This window comes from Hetaerina americana, unplaced genomic scaffold (assembly GCF_022747635.1).
Source record: "Hetaerina americana unplaced genomic scaffold, ioHetAmer1.1.p SCAF_6, whole genome shotgun sequence".
In the NCBI taxonomy this organism is placed as follows: Eukaryota; Metazoa; Arthropoda; class Insecta; order Odonata; family Calopterygidae; genus Hetaerina; species Hetaerina americana.
In genome coordinates this window covers 33,940,850-33,953,536 of record NW_027287205.1, presented here as the reverse complement: position 1 = coordinate 33,953,536, position 12,687 = coordinate 33,940,850, and positions in this window count along the sequence as shown.

Sequence of the window (12,687 nt, the reverse complement as noted above, 5' to 3'; positions counted from 1 at the left end):
ACACTCAAAATAAATCTGAAACCCCCTCGTACATTTATCGGTGGATACCAACCGCAAGTCAATGAGAAACCTTCTGTGCCTACCCAAATAGGCCCGTTTTTGGCTCTGCATTTTGTATAAGATTAGTTTTATAATGCCAATAAGATTTCTAAACAGCTTGAGTAATACTAAGTTGCTAGGACCATCAAATAGGTTAAGTGCTAAATAAAAAACAAATAGAGTATGTAAAACTACGATGAAACACTTTTCCAAATTTCAAAAGAAACTGCGGGAGATGCCGCAACAGTAACTTTTAACGGAGTCATCCGCTAATGTACATTTCAATGCAACAATTTCAGAGTGTAAAAGTCATTCGCCTTGACTGGGATCCCAGTCAAGGCGAATGATTTTTACACTCTGAAATTGTTTCATTGACGATGAAACACTTTTATCGTCTCTGTTAATCACTGCAAAGATTTAAAAAATTTAAATGCAACAAATTTTTCGTCATTTTCTGCTTAAAAAGTTGAATCAATACGCGATTCTACGCCCGTCTAAACAAAATACTAAATATCATTTTGTCCGGCTTCATTCTATGGAAATTCACCAAATTGGGATCAAATCAACAACTTCTTTTTTGCACTAATTTATATTATGCGTAGGGTCATGATAAATAAACTTGTGGAATTGAACGTTACACCTTGCTCGCACCACGCAGGCTCAAAGGTGGGGGATCTAACTCTCAGCACGCGCTCAACGTCAATCGCTTGCGAGCTTTTATTTAGTCTAAATTGTGTTTTTATTAGACCTCTGTTGAGTGTCTCGGTGTAAGCGCAAAATTCAGCGAATAGTTGAGCAGCGGTACACATTCAAATTTTTTGTTGGACTGGGTAGAGCGTGTACAGAGATGTTGAGCATGATTTTCTAAGTGTTCCAGGATGATGTTAGTAATAGATTCGATCTACCTTTTCTCACAAAAAGAACAATTGTCTGCGTTTCCTCTCATGTTGTTATTGTCGAATAAGACGATTGGCAGGTTTTTTCTCCTTTTTGATGACAGACGCTTCGCTAAAATAATTCTGGAAGTCATTTGTCTACCTGACTGAGTATTAAGAACCCGTATTTTTATGACCTCTCTTTTTATAAAGAACATCAATTGCCATTTACCAAGTGCTTCACGTCTGACTCTTTTTTCGTTCGCTTACTTTGGATGAAGACATTTCTGAGTGCGTGCGTGGGTATACATTCCGCCGCCAGGGGGGATCGTCGTCTCTCTTTATTCCCTGCGTAGCGATCCGCTCCTTTCAATGGCTTCGCGGTGTCCTCGTGTTTTAATTAAAAGTCGTTTTCCCTCTGAATGTGTCTCACGGAGGTCAAAATGACTGGGAAGGAGGTTGCAACATGTCGGGGGGAGGTTTAAAGGGAGTATAGGAAGCGGGGGAGGCAGTGGGTTACGGGAGGTCACCGCAGGAACTGGTCAGACATAGCCAAGCCTTCACCCGAGACATCGCCTTCGGGAGGATTTGCTCTTTGAAGTTCAAAGGATTAACGTTTCTTGTTAATTTTGGCAACACATGTGTCATACACCCCCGTATAATGTTTATTAGCGTAGGGAAAATTGTCGATAAAGAGGTAATGACACTTGCGTGCAATTTTTGTAGGCACTTAGATGAGAGGACTCGGTAAAACGAGCAGCATTATCTAAGTGATATTGGTATTGAAATGAATTCATTCGGATAAGCAAAGAAGAAGTAAGGAAATGTGCAATATATATTGCATACATTTTTCTGTTACAATAAATGTTCCAAATAGTCTGCGGCGAAATTTGGCTGCGTCAGAAGATCAAAGAAAGGCAAACAAAATGATTAAAAACTCTACAGAACAAGAATTATAAAATAAATTTTTGGCAAAGTTGCTTATAATAGTTATAACAAAATAACCAAGGACACTGCTATATAAATAGCACAGTAGAGTATTAAAAATATTTATAAAGGGAAATAATCCCACACAATCAGTTAATTAAAAATCATTTACGATAAAGAATAAGACACACAGGTACTTTATTTATTTTAAAACATTCCAAGAGAATGAAGATAGTTTATAAGGCAAATCTTTTTCTTTATAGTCTTTTATTTGATAGTTTAAAAGCCACATCTTTCGGAGAATAAGGTGTCGACGTGTATGTGAATGAAAGTTCTCATGCCATGGAAATCTACATATATGTGAATTATGAATGCACAGGTATTCAGTGTTTTATATTCTGTATGTTACGGTGCGCTTTAATTTTAAGATATAGCTTACTGAATTAAGTTGGACTGTGGATTTCAATGACCCTGGAAATAAGTTGAATAGTGAACGTTGAAGTTAAGTTAGTTGAAAGTTAAGAAATAGATGGATTTCCACAGTTAGTGTTAGTATTAAGTATTAACTAAACAGGATTTTATGGCCCTGAATTCGAGTACTGCTTGGATACTAAATATATCCTTCACAAATCAAGCTCTAAATTTTTATCATTAAGTCTAAAGTATAAGCAGCTGTTAACCTGAATACATACTTTTAACTTATTCCAAGAAACTGCGGGAGATGCCGCAACAGTAACTTTCAAAGGAGTCATCCGCTGATGTACAATTCAATGCAACGATTTCAGAGTGTAAAACTATGTTTTAACATCTTGCTCCTTTAAAACCGCCAAAATTTCAGAGAACGCCTCGATAGCTTGACTGGCTAAAGCAGTTGACCGGACATCGAGGGATCCGGGTCAAGGCGAATGATTTTTACACTTTTAAATTGTTGCATCGTAAGGCATATTAGCGGATGACTCCGTTAAAAGTTACTGTTACGGCATCTCCCGCAGTTTCTTGGAATTTTTCAAAGGTAAAAACAGCCCAAGTGTTTAAAGTTGGCTTAACCCTCGAGGACTGTGCCTCTTCGTGCACGACTAAAAATGCATGTGACATTGTATGTGCGGTGTTTCGTCACAACATCTTGTTCCTTTAAAGCCCCCAAAATTTCAGAGTTTAAGAGGATGCCTTGATAGTTTAACTGGCTGAAGCACTTGACCGGATATCGAGGGATCCGAGGTCGAATCCCGGTCAAGGCGAATGATTTTTACCATCTAAAATTGTTGTATTAACTAATTATCTTGGAGCAATATTTAACTATATCCAATTACTGCAAAAGCTCGTTGGTAAAAGATTTAGTTACTACTTGCCTCGTGCTTATCATCGATTGACGAGAACACTTATATTTACCTTAAATTTGGTTTCTTAACTAAACACCTGTCTATGAATGTTTAATTTACTTTGGAGTGTACGTATTTTTTTCTAAATACTAAGGGTCACGATGGTGCAAACTATTTGCATACACTAACAGCTTATTCTTTTTTCTCTGTTATTATCACTATTGGTATTCTGTCTGATTAGGTAGATTTCAGACTATAAAACGCTCCTACGATGTATCTCCAAGCTTTCCCAAACAAGACACAACCTGACATCTCAGGCATCAATAAACCCCCGTAAAATATCCATAGGGTGTAGATAAAATGAATTCCGAACTCTTGTGATTGGCAGTGGAATATAGATTTCTATAGTACAGTTAGGAAAAGTACAGTACAAGTTAGGTATAGCACAGAAAACGTTAGGAAAGTAAGGAATATGGCGGATGGAACAAAGGTAGGAAGTTACAGATCAATTGTGATGTGTAGGAACTATTTCATAATGGCAATACCCCCAGCAACACCTCCTTCATCTCTACCAACTTCCTGCCCCGAAGCACCACCGCGGTAGTCCCCAAGCCTCCTTACAGTCTCAAATTGGCTCTCTGAGACATTTTTTTCCCCGACTGAAGACAGAACTGATAGGAAAGCATTGGGAGACCGTGGAGAACATCCAAAAGCATGTTGCACTGTTCCCTAGAGACATTTCCGTCCAAGATTTTCAAGTTACCTTTCAGACATAACATATACATATACGCAAGTAAATCAATGCCGGGGGAGAGCATTTTGAAAAAAAGCATTTGTACGAGTACGGTCAATAACTCTATTTTCCCAGAGAATGCGCAATACCTTTATAGTGGACCCTATATTAGTTTTTGAAGTTTCCACGGCACAGCCGTCATCATCAGAATGCCCTTCTTGGGGGAAGATGAAGGAGGATGTGTGTGGAGGAAGGGGTGAGCGGTAAGGCATTGTTGGTCGGATTAATGGAGACTGAGGTGTTAAATATGGTGAATTTTGATGTATAGGGAAGTAGTATTAGAATCAGATGAGGATCTAGTGAAAGGTTCTGAGAAATAGGAGTTGAGAGAGGGAATGGCTCTCTCTCCGCACCATGCAACCGCCCATGCTGCAAATACTGCGATTTTCTAAAACCCGCATCGCCCTCAATTACAGTTCCAAAAACATCGCCACCTACGCCTGGAAAAACATTATATAGTGTCTCTTGTTTGACTTCTGCCCTGCCTTCTACGTGGGTGAGTCCTCCACCACCCTTTCCCTCCTCATGAATAATCACCGCCACTCCACTAAATTTCCCATCTTCCTAAATTATCTCATCCCTACCCACACTGCTTGCCGCGACCAATCTTTCGATGACTGCTTCTCTGTTTCGAAGTTTGAAATCCTTCCCTAAATTGCAAGTGGCTTAGAGGTGAGAACCCGCGAGATGGCGATGGTGATCGAGTCATTTACCCCAAATCCCATAGTTTACATTCAAACACGAAATCCCGCCATGTAGCGAGCAAATATTCATTCACATGGAAATAGATATAAGGCAGAGGGATAGGAACACATATAAAGGACGAACACTGTAGAGGTGGGGAAGGCGGAATTAAGCAGATCACAAGTGTAAAAATATTCCCTTGACCGGGACATGAACACCGGATCTTGCCACTTGCCGGGCGAAGACTATATATAGATATATATATATATATATATATATATATATATATATATATATATATATATATATATATATAATATTTCATTTGTGATCATTTGGCATACATAGCTATTATATATGTTTATGCACACCAATGGTTTTTGTTTGCAAGTGACGGAGGCAATCAGAAATTGCCTCCGTATTTGCGAAAATGTTTTCCAGCCAAAGGGAAACTTGCACTCCCGGATTAGACTGACCCCACTCTCCTTATTCGAAGTTCGAAGTGACAAAGAGGAGGGGACGGCGGTTCGTGGAGGTGATAAGCCGTTGTCCGTAGAGGGAGGAGAGAGCGGCACGGCATGGAGTGAGGACTCTTCGCCGGCTCCTTTCATTTCGTTCATCCCTCCGTGAATACCCCCTGCGTGGTGCGTGGGCGAGGCGGACACGGCGGCAGCGTCATAACAAGTGGACACACTTTGAGGGCGGAGAGATAACACCCGAGGGGGATAATTGGCCCTCGTTCGCTTTTGTGTCTCGCGCCTGTTATGGAGGGGAGGAGGTGTGGGTAGGTGGGCACGAGAGGATGGCGGTGGTGAGGGTTTGATGGGGACGCGGGAGTTTTGATGGGACGGTCAGGGGAGACCTAGGGGCGGGGGCAGATTTTTGAAGGGGATGAACAGTGGATGGGGTTGAACAGCGGTGTGCTGGAGACAAAGGACTGCTTCCCGTTGTCCTCGCCAAAGAGAAGGGACCCAAAAAGGAGGAGAAATGGGGTGTCCTTTAATTTCATCCCCCTTTCTCACCCGCTCCCCTTCTAATTCACCCTATCGCACCTACGTCTCCTCACCTTTAACATTTTTCTTTGACATCCGTTCCATGACCCTTTAAGGTTCTCCTCCTGATTTTCATTCTGAGTATTGTAGAATATAAATTCTCCTAATAATACGTTTCGTCCAGCCAAATGTATTTTTTTACAGACTTGGGCGGGTGAATGTGAATATATCTTGCAATGTATACGTACATATTTTTTAGTTATTAATGTTTTACGCACCGGAACAGTTAAAGGCTAAACGTTTTGCCACCGAAAGCATCAAATTTCAATGTTTCGGAAAGTCCCATCACGGCCCACGTATTCTGGAACAGCAGATGAGGGCGTTTCCTCTGTTACGGTAGATCTGCCTATCCATGCACAAGCATGCACAAGTAGCTTATTATCCATATAGAAGTAGATAGATAGATAGACAGATAGCGGTCTTTATTTGGGCGAAATTGAGACCAAATGGTCCCTTCTTCCATTTAACCCAAAGTAGTAAGGCAGGCAAAGGTATCATCAAAGGAAATATCTTTGTAGCATAAATAAAGTGCAGAGGAGATTGTAATTGTGATAGAATTTTTTTCAAAACTCCTACTTTTTAAATTTATGCTGAATTTTCAAGCTGCCTGTCAATTTCAAGGCTCACGCGGCTTATCAGAGTAAATGTTTTTGCGTTAGTATATATGCGTATATATGCATAATGTATATAGTATATATAGTATACATACATATATATATATATATGTATGTATATTATGTATATATATATATGTATGTATATATGTATGTATTATATATATATATATATATATAATAAATTTGATATCCCACTCAGCTAAATTTGTTCTCAGGATCATAAACAAAAGGATAGAGAGTAGGGCAAATGATTACTTAGGGGATGATTAGTTTGGGTTTAGGAAGGGGAGAGGTACGCGTGATGCCATTGCAGTAATGAGATTATTAATCGAGAGGAATATAGAACACAACCAGGAGGTATTTGCCTGTTTCGTAGATTTCAAAAAAGCGTTTCATAGAGTGAATTGGGAAAAACTAGTGAGTATATTGCAGACAAAAGGAATAGATTGGAGGGAAAGGAGGCTAATCCGCAACCTTTACATGTCTCAGGCTGCTCAGATGCGAGTGGGGAAAGGGGAGTCCGGTTGGGCAGTGTTAGGAAGGGGTGTAAGGCAGGGTTGCCCATTATCACCGTTGCTGTTCAACCTGTATGCAGAGGAAATGATTAAACAGGCATGGGAAGAACTGGAGGTAGGAATGAAAGTGGGCGGGGAATTCTTAAAATCAGTTAGGCATGCTGATGACCAAGCTTTAGGTTGTCAGTCAGCCAAGGAGCTGCAAGCATTGCTTATTGAATTGGAAATTCAGTGCGACAGGTATGGGATGAGAATCAATATTAATAAAACAAAGGTTATGCGATTTTCTAGAAAGAAAAAGTTTAAGCTTAACATTAGAATAGGAGGGCAAAAACTAGAGCTGGTAGAACAGTTTACGTATCTCGGTAGTGTTTTGGACCAACACGGTCAAAGTAGTAGGGACGTAAGGAGAAGAATTGCGCTAGGCAAAGAGGCTTTCACAAGGAGGAGGGAGTTGATGACGAGGACGTTGAGTTAGGAAGTTAAGAAAAGACTCGTGAAAGCTTTGATATGGAGCGTAGCTATGTACGGCGCGGAAACGTGGTCGTTGAAGCAGGAGGATAGACGTAGACTGGGGGCTTTTGAAATGTGGGTGTGGAGAAGAATGGAGAAGGTGAAATGGACAGAGAAGAAAACAAATGAGGAAGTACTTGGTATGGTGGGCGAAGAGAGGGGTTTGTTGGGAGCAATCGTATGGAGGCAGGAAAAGTAGCTGAAGGGGGTATTGACCGGCAGCGGGATGTTGAAGACTGTAATTGAGGGGAGAATGTTAGGCAAACGAGGAAGGGTAGGAACAGGATAGGGAGGTTGGACGGGATGAAGGGAGGAAGAAAATGCTCAGAGCTGAAGAGGGACCTGATGTAGAGTAGGATGTTGTGTTTTGCTAGAGGCCACAAATTATTTAATTAGTAATTACGTCCATCCAAAAACCTACCTTAACCGGTAGATTACCTAATAATAATAATATATATGTATATGTGTGTATAACATATATAATATATGCGTGTATATATAATGTATATATAATTTTATATATATTATATATATATATATATATATATATATATATATATATATATATATATATATATATATATTATTAATTCATTTAGAAATAGATGTAGGGAGAAGGAATAGGAACAAAGGTAAAATACAAACACAGGAGAGGTGGGTAAAACGGAATCGTGCAGATCACAAGTGGAAAAATATTTCCTTGCCCGAACACTTGCCGGGCCGATGCTGTAACCACTTGAGCTATCGAGGAAATGTAATTTACATTGAAATCTGCTAGGAGATTAAGCAACAAATTGCCCCGATTCCTTGGCAAGGAGATGGCATTAGGGAGCTGTTTCACCCACCATGGGATAAATGAATGACACGAGAGGGAAGGACAGAAGAGAAAGGATTTACAAAACTTCATAGAGGATAAGAACAGTGCGTTTCGTGGCACGAATAGCCATATATATACTATATATATATATATATATATATATATATATATATATATATATATATATATATATATATGTATATATATATATATATATATGCATGTGTATATAATATGTATTCGTGTGGGTGCATGAATATATATGTGCATACAAAGCAGGACTGAGTCGATTAAAAAAAAATTATTGCCAGAATTGATAAATTCACCCAAGATTCTTCAAAGAGTAGAACCCTTTTGCGTCCATCCACCCACCGTTCTCAGCGGATATTTCTCGTTTTGAACTCTTTCAGGAAGGGGGCACCCGGAATTCTGCTAAGCTCCCTCGACACCGCCGAGTTATCGCTTCCATCAAGCTTTAGTGATGTCCTTCCAGTACAAATTTGAGACGGAGGAAAAGAGGAAGAAGTCTGATGTGATATTTTCAACAAAATTTTAATCCCCCTCACTCGAATGGTCGAGCAGCTCGGCTTGGTAGAGGCAAATCCGCGTGCGAGTTTCATTTTGCTTGTCCGAGAGCACTTTTGGCACCAACTTCGCAGACACATTGTTCATACAAATATTTTTGGCCACAGGTCTATGTACATCCCTTTTAGGAATGCCAAGATCGTCAGACATCATGCGAATACTTATTTTTCGATATGTGTCCAACAAAAACTTCACCCTTGCCAGATTCTTTTCACTTTTTGACGTCAAAGGGTGTCCCGAATGCTCAGCGTCTTCAACATATTCTCTACCCGCCCCAAAAATCTGTTGCCACTGAAAAACCCCCGATCTACCCATGGAGTCATCTCCATAAGCTACCTTGACCATGTCAGGAGTCTCTTACCCGGTTTTGCTTACTTTCAAAATTTGATGGCATAGCGCTGTTTCAATAACCAGTTAATGACGGAGCGTAGCAGAGTCACTTCCTAGTTGCTCTTTACCTGTGTCCAGATTCTCCCAGAAGTTGGGCCCTTTTGAGTGTGTGAGTGTGTTTCTTGAGTGCTTGTGTGTGTGATTGGTCTGTACCAGTCACAAAGCGAGTGCTTGAGAATATCCTGGAATCTTTAACGGGGTCTACTCCACAGCCTCGTGAAGGATTCCATCTCCATCTGAAATTCTTTAACAGGGTCTCACAGCCTCGTGAAGGATTTCAGTCAGGATAGTGTGCGTGTGGCTGTGTGTTGGTCCCTGACGCGGATTAATTTCCCGTAAACCACCACAGAGGGTATTCTGGTCGAGAGGTTGTGTTTGGTCCCTGACGTGATTCCCGTTAAACCAACACAACAATTGGTCTGACGAGAGATTGGCAACTAATTTTTACGGCCATTGGAGTTTTCTTCCCCATTCTTATGTAACTCCGAATATAAAGTTAACAATATTTATTGCTGACTTGAGATGGAAGAAGCACACACTGTATGAGGGGATATTGCCCAGTAATTATATCATAGAACTACTGATCGGAGGGCCTGGGTTTGTTTCTGGGGTACCCAAATCTTCCCACAGGCTCTTTAAATTTCCGATTATGAGATCTTCCTGGGAAACCATTGAAGGCTCAGGGAAAGGAACGTGACCCCCATTTCTGATTTCTGAATTTCACACGCCGCCAGGCTTAGAACTCTGTATTATATTCCCCTATCAGACCAATCTTCGGTTTGATAACTTTGTTTTTAACATTCAAATTGTATGGGTCCGGTATTGAGGAAAGAAAATGTATTCTAGGATACAATCATGAAATTAATAGTTTATGTTTACATCCCATATACCAATTGGAACGCTAGCGATAACCGAAATGAGACAAAGTCACTCAGTCATTCCGCTCAATATTTGGGGATTGACGATCCGTTTATAGTCAGTTGAGTAATATTGTGGGTAACTAATTTGATCATGGAAATTTTACATGGAAACCAGGATTATTAATGTAAAAAAATTTTATGAGGAATAACCAAATATTTTGTCTCAACTGATTATAAAATACTTTCGGAGCGTTACAACAGGAACTACGGATTCCTTGGCTATAGATTTACGTCACATTTTGACGATTAATTTCATTAAGGAAAGGAGGAGAAAGATGAAGGATGGGACATACGATGGTCTTCTGCGCCCTCTGTCAAAACTAGGCACATTCAGACCCTTCAATAAAATTCATAAAAATTGGCACGGGTCAAGAAGAGGACGGAGGTGGCAGGCATTCACGTGACCTATTTTACCGATCCATTTATATAATTTTCTTTTTCCGATTAAATATATTCTGTGATTAATATTTTATAGGAGTCAAATCTGTCCCCTATCCTACAATTTTCGTATAGAGAGTAATTTTTGCCCCAGCTTTTAGCCAAGTTTGTGCACTCTAATGGGTTTAGGCGGGGATAAAGCTATATTTCTTAAGGGAGAGGGAGAGGCGAAGTTAGAAGGAACGTAGACGTCGACCGTGGCATCCCGACACCTTAATCCTTTCCCTCCAGCTTCCCACCACTCCCCTCGCCCTCCCATCCCACGGGACTACGATTGTGTCCTTCCATCCTATTCGCTCAACTCGAGCGAAAGGAACGGGGGTAGGAGGACTTCTGAGAGGCGACGACTCAGGGGGTTAAGGGGAGAGGGGGTCATTGGTCGCCAGGGGACGGTTTTAAAGGAAGGGTGGAAAAGGGATGAGGGGACGAGGGAGAGGACAATGACAAACGCCGTCTGCTAAGCCGGTTGGAATGGGTTTGATACGTGAGTCTAAAGGGTCGACATCTACCCCCCACACACACCCAGCTTCCCCTTTATCCTAGTCCGCATGCTCTCTGAACATTTCACTCCGGCAACAATTCGCCACTGAAAGTTCATTCTACCGACTTTTCTATATGCGATATGTCACTCAATCTAGTTTTCACGGATGTTGTCTCTCAATGAGAAATTCATGACGTGTAGATTCTCCGAAGACGATATACCGTAATGAGACATTGACAATACATCTATAATTACGTAGGACCAAGGCACTATCTTTAAATTTCACAAATGTGTTTAAATAATCTGTCTTCTCATATTATATCTCATAGCATAATATTAATTTTTCAGGGTTCCATTCATTATACATTTTCGATTGTGAAATTCATTTATGCGTTGTGTAGGCGAACAACTTTAACCTCTTGTTGTTCAGTATGGTTGATATTAATGATACAAGATTTTCACAACCAATATTTCATTCTTCACTGTTAAAAAAGGCCAACTATATAGCATGGACCGTTTGAATGCTTTTGAGAGTTTTTTTTAAGAGGAAATTTTTAGACAGGATGGAAGGTTGGCGTGCTAGTATGTGAATATTTTGCTAGGAATAATATTTTTCAGGCGGATTCAATCATCTTATTTTCACAAACACTGCACAAAATATTCAGAATACAATAAACAAAGAATTATAGAAAATAAATTTTTCCTTTAATTTCGTAAAGATTGTCTGCGCCATTCATGGATTTCTTCAAAATGTACCAATAAAGTTAAACACATATCTATAGTAAGAAAATGTTTCTTTAGGCCATTGAGGGGATCGAGATGGTGCGGGGGCTAACGTACTGGCTTCGCACCCTGAGGGCGCGGGTTCATACTCCTGGCGGTGTTGAATATTTTTCAGAGGTATCTCGACCCCTACTTGAGGTGCTTTCTGGAGGGCACTTTGAGTGAGTACGCCGTCCGTCGGATGGGACGTTAAGCTGCGGACCCCTTGGCGCCTTTCGTAAAGAGTAGACTAATGCCGACGCCGGGTTTCTCTCCACCCTTCATCCTTTCCTGTCCATCCCCTATGGTGAAAATGACCTTAGCTGTCGGTCGCCACCCCTAAAAACTACTACTATTAGGCCATTGATGTTCATGTCGGACAAGAGTACTCTTATACAAGTGTAATTCAGGCTCCAGGGTCTCCTATATTTTTTCTTACCAATGGATTAAACGAAAAATCCTGAATCTTCAGCTTATTATAAAAACAACCAACCAATAAGTTAAACTACTTTTATTATGTCGATCTTGTGATTACGTAGCCACTAAGAAGGCTTTTGTAAGCGACTCCCTTTTTTTTCTTGAAAAATTTGGCTGGGACGTGTAGCTCCGAGTTCTCTTGGGTTTTTTGTCACACAATGTTTGACCTAATTTGAGCTGTCGCACCAACGGACGCACATTCATGAAATCCTGACTCACTCATTGCACATTTCACTCACTTGACGTCGAATTCCAATGGGTTTTTAACCACGCAATAGGAGATAACAAATGATTACACACTGATCTTGTGCACTAAACGACACTATTTTAAGTGTTAAAAATGCTTCCTACTCTAGCAGAATGTATTATATCCCATTGCAATGTATAGTGCAATTATCAACTTTCTTATATGATCAATTTCCGCGTATTTTTATCTCAATCGTATCTATCTGTCTATGCCCAGTCTTAAAAAATTAATAGGGG